The sequence below is a fragment of the Stegostoma tigrinum genome, chromosome 28 (assembly GCF_030684315.1).
Source record: "Stegostoma tigrinum isolate sSteTig4 chromosome 28, sSteTig4.hap1, whole genome shotgun sequence".
In the NCBI taxonomy this organism is placed as follows: domain Eukaryota; kingdom Metazoa; phylum Chordata; class Chondrichthyes; order Orectolobiformes; family Stegostomatidae; genus Stegostoma; species Stegostoma tigrinum.
In genome coordinates this window covers 26,239,576-26,248,540 of record NC_081381.1, presented here as the reverse complement: position 1 = coordinate 26,248,540, position 8,965 = coordinate 26,239,576, and the positions used below count along the sequence as shown (strand labels likewise).

Below are 8,965 nucleotides of genomic sequence, written 5' to 3'. Positions count from 1 at the left end.
CACTCTCAATAGGCTGGGGGTACAGATGTATAAAATCATCATGAACTAATCCAATCTGGAGAACCTGCCTTACCCAGCAAGTGAAGTGAATATGGAATTCACCAGCAGATGAGCTGGTTGAGGGGAAGGCCTTTGATGACAATGAATACAGTTAAGCATGTGAGGTAGTAAAAAAAATTAATGAATTCATTGAGAAAAGGGGAAAGTAGGAGGAGCCTCCTGATAGCACTGATCAGGTGGGCTGAATGGCCTGTTTAGATGTTGAAAATCCTATGCTTAACCACCAATAAAGGACTGATTTCTATAAGTTTTTAACACAGTAAGTAAATATCAAACTATTATTCTTAACATAGGAATACAGGAACAACAGTAGGTCTTTTAGTCATTGAAGATTCCTCCATTATTCTAGATCATGACTGATCATCTAGCTATCTGCAAATATGTCTCATTTAAATACAATGCAAACTACACAGTTCGACTTTTATTTGCAACTAAAACACAAAAATCTTCAACTAATGTTTGTTTAATTTAAACAAGCTTCATTTAAAATAAAATTTATTTTAGTTGTCACTTTCTATTTCTTAATTATACGTGCTGACATATACAAAGTGCTCAGGAGATAAATGTGGACAAATTGTCATCTTATTTGCGACATGAACAGCTATACAATCCAGTACATGAGAAATAATACAGGATACACAACTCCAAAACTTATTAAAAACTCTAACTTCCATGTTTTCCAAAAAATACTTTAAGAATGAAAGTACCTCCCAAATTAAGCCATTAAGATAAATGAAATCATTACAAGAATCTGTGATGCACTTCTTTTTAAACAGGGACAGAGTGTGCTTGAGCACATAATCAATGCTGGAGACTCCAGCACAATGCGATAGCAGTATCACCCTGTTGGAGGGATTGTACCAAGGGAATAGTGCCCTGTCAGAGGGACAGCACCAATTGAGTATGTCCCTGTCAGAGGGGCAGCACTGAGGCAGTATTATCACGTCTATAAGACCATAAGATAGAAGTGCAGAATTAGGCCATTCCGCTATTTGGGCCTGCTCCACCATTCAGACAGAGAGGCAGTACTGACGGAGCATTGCTCTATCAGAGGGGCACTTCTGAGGGAGCATTGCCCTATCAGAGGGGCAGTAACTAAAGAAGCAGTGTAGATATATTGCATTTTGCAAACTGACTGACACATTTCCCTGCATTAGAGTTGTGACTGAACTTCTAAAGTATCTTGTTAACTGTAAAATACAGTAGGGTTTCCTGGTGCTATGAAAGGTGCTATATAAATGCAAGTTCATTATTTTATAAATATCCTGGTAATACTTTTCTAACAGCACCATCACACAAGCTGAAACTCAATTAGGAAGGAATCAACATTTGGAAGGTTATTGCAAAACATTTACAAACTGCAGGCAATTGTCACATGATCATGTCATATGATCAGAACTCCAGGGACACAGAGCTAGGATTCCACTGATCTTCAGTTGCCAACAACAATGGCACTGGACAGCACAGTTCACTGAGGTCTGGAGGGTGTGTAGCAAACTGGGAACCTGCAGTAACAGTCCCAGCGAGGCCTTGCCCTACCTTACACCTTACACAGACACCTGGGACAACCTCTTGATCTTGCACCTCTCTTCTCTGACCTTTCAATTCTTTTGTTGTTGAGGGCTATGCTGAGACCACTTTTGAACTTTGCTCAATTTTGGTCTCTGTAGCTCAAAGGGTTGACGCAATGAAAGTTCACTATAGATTAATGTCTTGGGCAAGTGGACTGTCCCACGAGGAGAGATTGTGTAGAATGGGCCTATACTCTCTGGAGTTTAGAAGATAGTCATTGACCAAGAACGTCAGGGGTTGGCCATCTTGACTGAGATCTGAAAAACATCCAAATCTTTGAAACTCTTTCCCAGCAGCTTGTGGATGCACTGCTATGATGTAGATAAGACAGATTTTTGTATTATTAAGAAATTAAGGAACGTGAGGATGAGGTGAAGGACCAGCCATGATCTGACCGAATGATAGGCTTTACTCCTGCTGCTATCCCAGAGGGAAATCCCTAGTAAAGTAACGCTGATCCTTGGAAATGGACACACTGACTACACATTTTACAGTGTGCAGGAGGAGTTGGACCAGTATGTGGCATTATTTGCCCTGTATTTATAACCTCTTCAGGTTGCTACTTGAACAACAATCTCCAGCTGAAATTTTTAAGAGGAATACTTGAGTTTGGATTCCAGCCTCCTCCTCAGCAAATAATTTGGGGGTGATCTGAAGACAGACTGGGGTGTCTGTGTTTGGGGATGGGGGCAGGAGCGGTTTTGAGGGACATTCTGTGCTGTATACTTCTTTGATGCTATGACTCTAAGTAAGAGAACTTCAGATCTACACCACAATAAATAGTCCGACCAGGTACAGAACCGCAGACTGGAAGCCCCTTCAAACAGGACACCTCAGAATGAATGGTCAGAGATATAAATCTGAGTTTATCATCAACTCAGTTTTGTCAGGATGAACAAATACAAAGATACGTTACAGATGAGAACACAGGGTGCCAATTCCTGGAGAAGACGCAGCCAGTGCTTCCAGGTGGAATAACCCTCACTCCTGCTCATATCTCCATCCCCATGTTTGGTGGGGGCAGGGGTTGGGGAGGGTTTGAATTTTGGCCCAGAGCCCAGCTGTGACCCTGCTTCGATGTGGAGAGAGAATGCATCAGAATCACCAACGGATGCTGCTAATCTTCAATTCCATTGGACAGAGATCTGGAACTAGAAGCAAAAGCAGTGAGGACACTTCAAGGCAGAATCCCCACATTAATTAAATGTAAAAAAATCACAGCACTTCCACAGTTACACATGCCAGGTAACTAGAAGTTTACTCATCAGTACATAACTGACCAACTCTCCCTGGGGTTAGGACTCCCACACACACTGACTTTCACAGGGGTATGGATCCCACACACATGACTCTCCCTGGGGTATAGTCCCACACTCATTGACTCTCCCTGGGTACAGCTCCCATGCACACTGACTCTGCCTCAGGTAGAGTCCTATACTCACTGTCTCTCACTGGGGTGTAGGTCGCACACGCACTGATTCTCCCTGGAATGGGCGGTGCCACACATACTAACCCTCCCTAGGGTATGGGTTCTATACTCGCTCAATCCTTGGGTTGCAGGTCCCTCGCACACTGACTCTGCCCAGGATATGTGACACACAGACACTGGCCTTCCTTGGGATGTACGTCCCAAGGCATTGGGGATAACATGAGTCAAATCTGTGTATGTCCACGATCCACACGGGGCACTCTTCTAGTGTTCACTGGGCAGTGATCTTAAATTCAGGCAGTGGGTATGAACTGAGTCCCTGCTTAATGTCCTGTCAAAGCTGGGATGTGTTAAGAAAACATGCTGCATTTACACTGTTATTTCTATCAGCCCCCTTACCCTCACTGCTCATTCCCTAGTCTCAATGGAATGTTCCATTGAATATGTCATCGATAATTTGGAGGGGGAAGGAAACAAACTGAAGCAGAAACAAATGGAGTTCAATATGACTTTGTGGTTGGACTGATAATAATCAGGAAGTAGATGGTCAGGAGCTCAGACACTCACTGTGAACTCAGTGTGGATTCATTTCCAAGATGCCAGCTTCTTCCAGTTTGATGACTCAATATTTGTTTCCACCAGGTCTTTCAGTGAGTTGATGCTGTGGTTTAACCAAACCCGACATCTCTTCTCCATCATCGGCTTCACCAGCTGCAACATCACAGAGCCAGACATATGAACCACCCTGAGAAATACCAATTCATATCAAATCCTTCTTCCCAGCTCCCCCTCCTCTCCTGAAGGTTCTGACTGTCCCTGGGTTCAGCTCCCCCTCCCACCCCGAAGGTGCTGACTCTCCCTGGGGTACAGCTCCCCCTCCCTTCCTGAAGGTGCTAACTGTCCCTGGGGTACAGTTCATGCCCCCGAAAGCCAATGTTACATTGAGTCTATAAACCCTGAAACATCAGTGAGCAGAAAATCTCCTTGTCAGCCTTTTTTACTCTGCACAGGTGACCCTCCCCTCACTGTTTCGTGAAACTCTTATTACAGCATTCTATATCTTTACGTTATTATTTAACGAGCTCCCTCAGATGCATTCTTAGTATTCCTCTGACTCAATGCCTTAGGGAGCAGTTTCAACACTTTCAGCCGTCTCCTGGTGAAAAGTTTCTGCAGGAGCTGAGCTCCCTCAGTGCATTCGCCTGCTGCTGGTGTCCACTGACTGTTACAGAATCTGCTGCAATTTCTTTAACAGTTCCAGTCTCTTTTCGTAAGTTTGGAAATTGACAGCGGAAGCTCCACTTACCCGACACTTATTCTTCACTGTGAGACTGGAGCACTCTGCAATGAGGGGCAGGGTGGAGGAGCTGCTCAGCGACATGACACTGAGACAGGGCGGTGTGAGTTGGTAAGAGCACACACTCTGTGAATGCACCCTCAGCAGCCGTCCTTTATAAAGGGTGGAATTAGCATGACAGAGTGTGGGGCTCTGCTCTCGCTCCGTTTCCCACACTCGCTGGCCAATCACTGCAAACTGAGGGAAAATGAGAGAAAGCTCTCCTTGAACACAATCCCTCCATCGACAGGTGGCAGGATGGGGGTGGGGGTGGGGGAGTGAGGCAAGGTAGCGTGCTATGGCGGGGAGGGTTGGTGAGGGAAGTGAATGCACACAGATGGAGACCCTGGGAATGTCTCGCCCCAGATCTCCCACAAACTGCAAGCTGCCGTTTGTCGGGGGTCAGACCCATCCCGTTCCGGTCAACTGTCACTCTCAGTGACAAGTGAGAGCCTAAGGCTCGAGCTGGTTTATAGGGAAATAGATGGGATTGCAGCCACTGAGAGGGGTCTGAGAAAAGGTGAAGACAATGAGACATCAGTCTAGTCAATCACCAATCAGGGGTCAGACTAGATTCCCCATTTTACTACAGGAGAGGTTCATGGATCAACATTCCAACTTCAGCCATCTCTGTATATTCCCAGGCTGGGTTCAATTACCCATTCTAGCTGAAGTTACCATGGCGATCTCTCCTTCTCAACCTCTCCCCCTCGTCTGAGGCATAGTGGCGCTCAGGTTAAACCACCACCAGCCATCTCTCTCTAACAGCCCTATAGTCTGGGAAGGCGACAGCAACCTTCTCTTTACCTACATCTCTAGCCCCCCACTCCTCACAGGAACTGTCTACAAGATGCTGTGATGAAGAACCTGTGGCAGGGAATAGTGTTCCCCATGAATCTGCTGTGCTTGTTCCTCTTAGTGACAGTGCTGATGGGTTAAGAAGGTGCTATGAAAGAAATGTTGGCGACTTCCACAGTGCATCTTGTTGATGGCCCACACTGCTGCTACTTGAGTGTTGGTGGTGAAGGGAGTGAATATTTACATTGATGGTTGGGATGAGGTGGGGAGCCTGATGATGAGGACATACAGCAAATAAACCTGACCTGTGCTGCTTAGTGGGTGTGGGGCACTTGGTGTGGGAGATGATGGGTGGGACACTGGGGTGGGGATGATGGAAAGTTGTTGGGTGGGGGCATGGGGGAGCCTGGAGCAGGGGGTGATCGGGGTGGAGGGTCAGGATATTGCTGGGTGAGTGAAGCCAGGAGGAGGGGATAACACTGTAATGGGAATGACTGAAATTGATTTGTGGGAAGGGCCAGCGGGAGGGATTGTCCATAGAAACACACGAAAGGTTAAAAGACTCTATAAAGGACATGGTGGTGACATAAGATCAAATAAGTCCTCGCAGTGAAAGCTTCCACGGAAGCACACTGACAAAACATCTGCAATCAAACTCACCGGCTCAGTGAGCAAGTCTACAACCTCTTCCACAACCCGAGCTTTCCAAATTTTTCCAAAAACTTCAAGCCCCGACTGATCCTGTCTCTGGGGCAGTCTGGATGAACAACAGCGAACACAAAACCTTGTTCCTCGACTTGGACATTTCCAATCATCCTCTATATGGTTCAAAATGGCAAGGAATCCAGACTCCACACCTACTCTGCCATGGACAGAGCCCTGGTGGTGGTAGGCACTGCTTAGGTAATGGGACTCTGAGAAAATCCATCTCCCATTCCACACTCCTGCTCCCTTTTCCCTAAAAGCCATTCTCCATGCAAGAACCTCATTGGTGATGTTCAAGTGGCTGTTCCAACCAGGTGAGCTGCACTTTGTGCCAGACCACCCGAGATTAACAAACTCAATACAGACCTGGTCTCAAGTCAGGAGTGACCAGCTTTCCATCACTTAGCACTGTCTCAATTTGTACAGAAAATCTCCTAAGAATCAGACTGAATTTTTTGATTGTCAATTCATGTACAAACACATGAGTAAGGAGCATTTGGCTGCTCAAGACAGATATGTTCGTGGCTGCTCTGATTACGGCCTCAGCACTACTTTCCTATTTGCCTTCAATAACTTTTGACACTCTTGTAATTCAAAAATCCTTAAAAATTTGGATTGGAACTTTAAAAATATTCAACGACCCACCTCCAATGCTCTACAGGGAACAGATAGCAACACACACATTAGCCTCTGAGGAAACAAGTTTGTTTCCTCCCCGCCATCTTAAATGGAACTCCTCTACTTTTTAAAGAACCCACTTGTTCCAGACTTCTCCACAATGGCAAACACCCTCTTAGCATTTACCCTGTCAAATCCCCCCAGGATCTGATATGTTTCAATTTGATTACTTTGCATCTTCAAAAAGGAAAATAGCAATAAACAAACCAAAAGAAAGAACAATTCATCTAATTCCACATTCTGGCAATCTGATCAAACGATGGCCCTTCACTAATGCTGACCACTGCTCTCTATCAAATCATTAACAAGAGACATCAGGCTGGAAAAGCAGTTACGTCCTTGGAGACTGGGGATTGAACAATCTCAGCAGTGAATACTATGGCAATAGTGGAATAAAGAGGGCACAAATTTAACCCCTGGCCAGCTCAGAATAACCAATCTCAGCAGACACTCCTAGGCACAGGAAATAGGAGCACAGAAAAGCAGCAGAAGTTCTCCCAGAGCCACTGCCTAACCCAGTGATTCCAAATTTTTGAAATTTGCAACAGAAGCTCTGCCCTGTAATTTCAGCACAGCTCACCAGAGGTGCCAATATGTCGGAGACATTACTCCAGGATTGGGATCTCAATCAGACTGAGATCATTCCTGGTGCAAGATCTCAGTCTGTCTAGATCACTCTGTAATTATGCAAGCAAGTGGTTATGCTGTAAATCAGGAACAAAAAACAAAGTTGCTGGAAAAGCCCAGCAGGTCTGGCAGCATCTGTGAAGGAAAAAAGCGTTAGTATTTTGGGTCCAGCGACCCTTCCTCAGAACTGGTTTGAAAAGTGGTTTGAAAAGTTTGATAGGGAATATCAGAATTTTTGAAAGTTGAATTGGATTCTGTATTTTCAGTTAGTAACACAGGCAGTCCCAATATAAGGATCTGGCTCTATTACTTTACTGTCAGTACTTAGCATCCTGAAGCTGCAGAGCTGAGAATAAGGGAATACCTTGGAGATTGACACAAAATATTTTATCAAGGAATACAGATAAATTCCAATAACTATGACAAGAATTTGTTGCAAAAATGTGTTGTGCAGTGACTGTATAAGAGAACAACAAGCTTTAAAAAGCAAAAACACTCCAACATTCTCCAGAAGTAGCTGCACTCCACTCTGAATTATGGGTTTACAAAAAAAAATCTACTTATCCAATCATCTCCTGGAGGTACTGACTCTCTCCATGGAGTTCAGCTCCCCCTCCTCTCCTGAAGGTGCTGACTGTCCCTGGGGTTCAGCTCCCCCTCCTGACTCTCATTGGGGTTCACAACCACAGGCCCCTGCAGTAACCCCTCACCCAAGCATCTGGACAATTGGTGTTATTTGACTGAGAGAGGATCCTGGGTACGATGAATCATAACCTCACCAGATGATCATGTACACACTAACCTTCCACCAGGAGTCACTGGATATGAATCAGGAATGCTCACACTGGCTGAACATTCACCTCCAGCCAATGGGTTGTGCCAACCGTGACCCACTGACTGAGCAAAGGCGATAGGACAGCCCAGGGCCTGGTGTTTTCTGTCAGCTTCTCCACATTGGGATCTTCATGGAGTTGCAGCCTGAGGATTGAGTCTCTCCTCTGTGCCCGATTGCAACCATCAAAATGAATGTGTTCTTCTGACAGCCAGGGTGATGTTAAAATTAACATCAATCATTGACTTATAATCACAGACAGTTGTTAATATGCGGTGACAGCCAGTTTCTGGAATGTTCTCTGTCTTTAGGAACTTTCACTGAAGGAAGCAGCCAATAGTGCGGCTCAATCTGCCAGGGTTTCCACTGGGTGTCAATGCAGTTTATCTGGGACAGACCCTAGACAGAGTCTGTGGATGGGTGACATTTGGGGTCTTGTGGCTTCTCATCCCCTCTGCTTTCTCTACACAAGGATCATCGTCTGGGACTGGCAATAGGAAGCCGAGAGTCTCCCACAGACACCAGGAGTATAAAACACGAAAGAACTGCGGATGCTGCAAATCAGAAACAAAAGCTGAAATTGCAGGAAAAGCTCAATAGATCTGGCTGCATTGTTTCAACCTGAAACGTTAACACTGATTTCTCTCCACAGTTGCCACCAGATCTGCTGAGATTTTCCAGCAACTTCTGTTGTTGACACCTGGAGTATATCCCATTTTAATCTTGCTGTGGGAGGAGATGCTGGAAAGTGGAGAGATATTAGCAATTAAAGTTACAATTTCATAACAGTGCAGTAACTTTAATTTCACTACAATTTCATTCCTGTTAAAACAACAGAAAGCAACAAAGCATCCCACCTGTGTGGCTTCTCCTTCTCCCCATGTCTCCTCTCTGTCCATCTGCTGGTTAGTATCAGCTAAATCAGCGC

At 45.2% G+C, this 8,965-nt stretch overlaps 1 long non-coding RNA gene across 1 annotated transcript; it reads right to left on the bottom strand.

Moving 5' to 3' along the window:
- Positions 1 to 572: 572 nt before the first annotated feature.
- Positions 573 to 4,476, bottom strand: LOC125466798 (uncharacterized). The gene is made up of 3 exons (XR_007250506.2): positions 4,368 to 4,476; positions 3,629 to 3,772; positions 573 to 2,783 (listed from the first exon to the last, which is right to left on the bottom strand). It is a non-coding gene; the product is annotated as an uncharacterized LOC125466798 (long non-coding RNA).
- Positions 4,477 to 8,965: the final 4,489 nt, after the last annotated feature.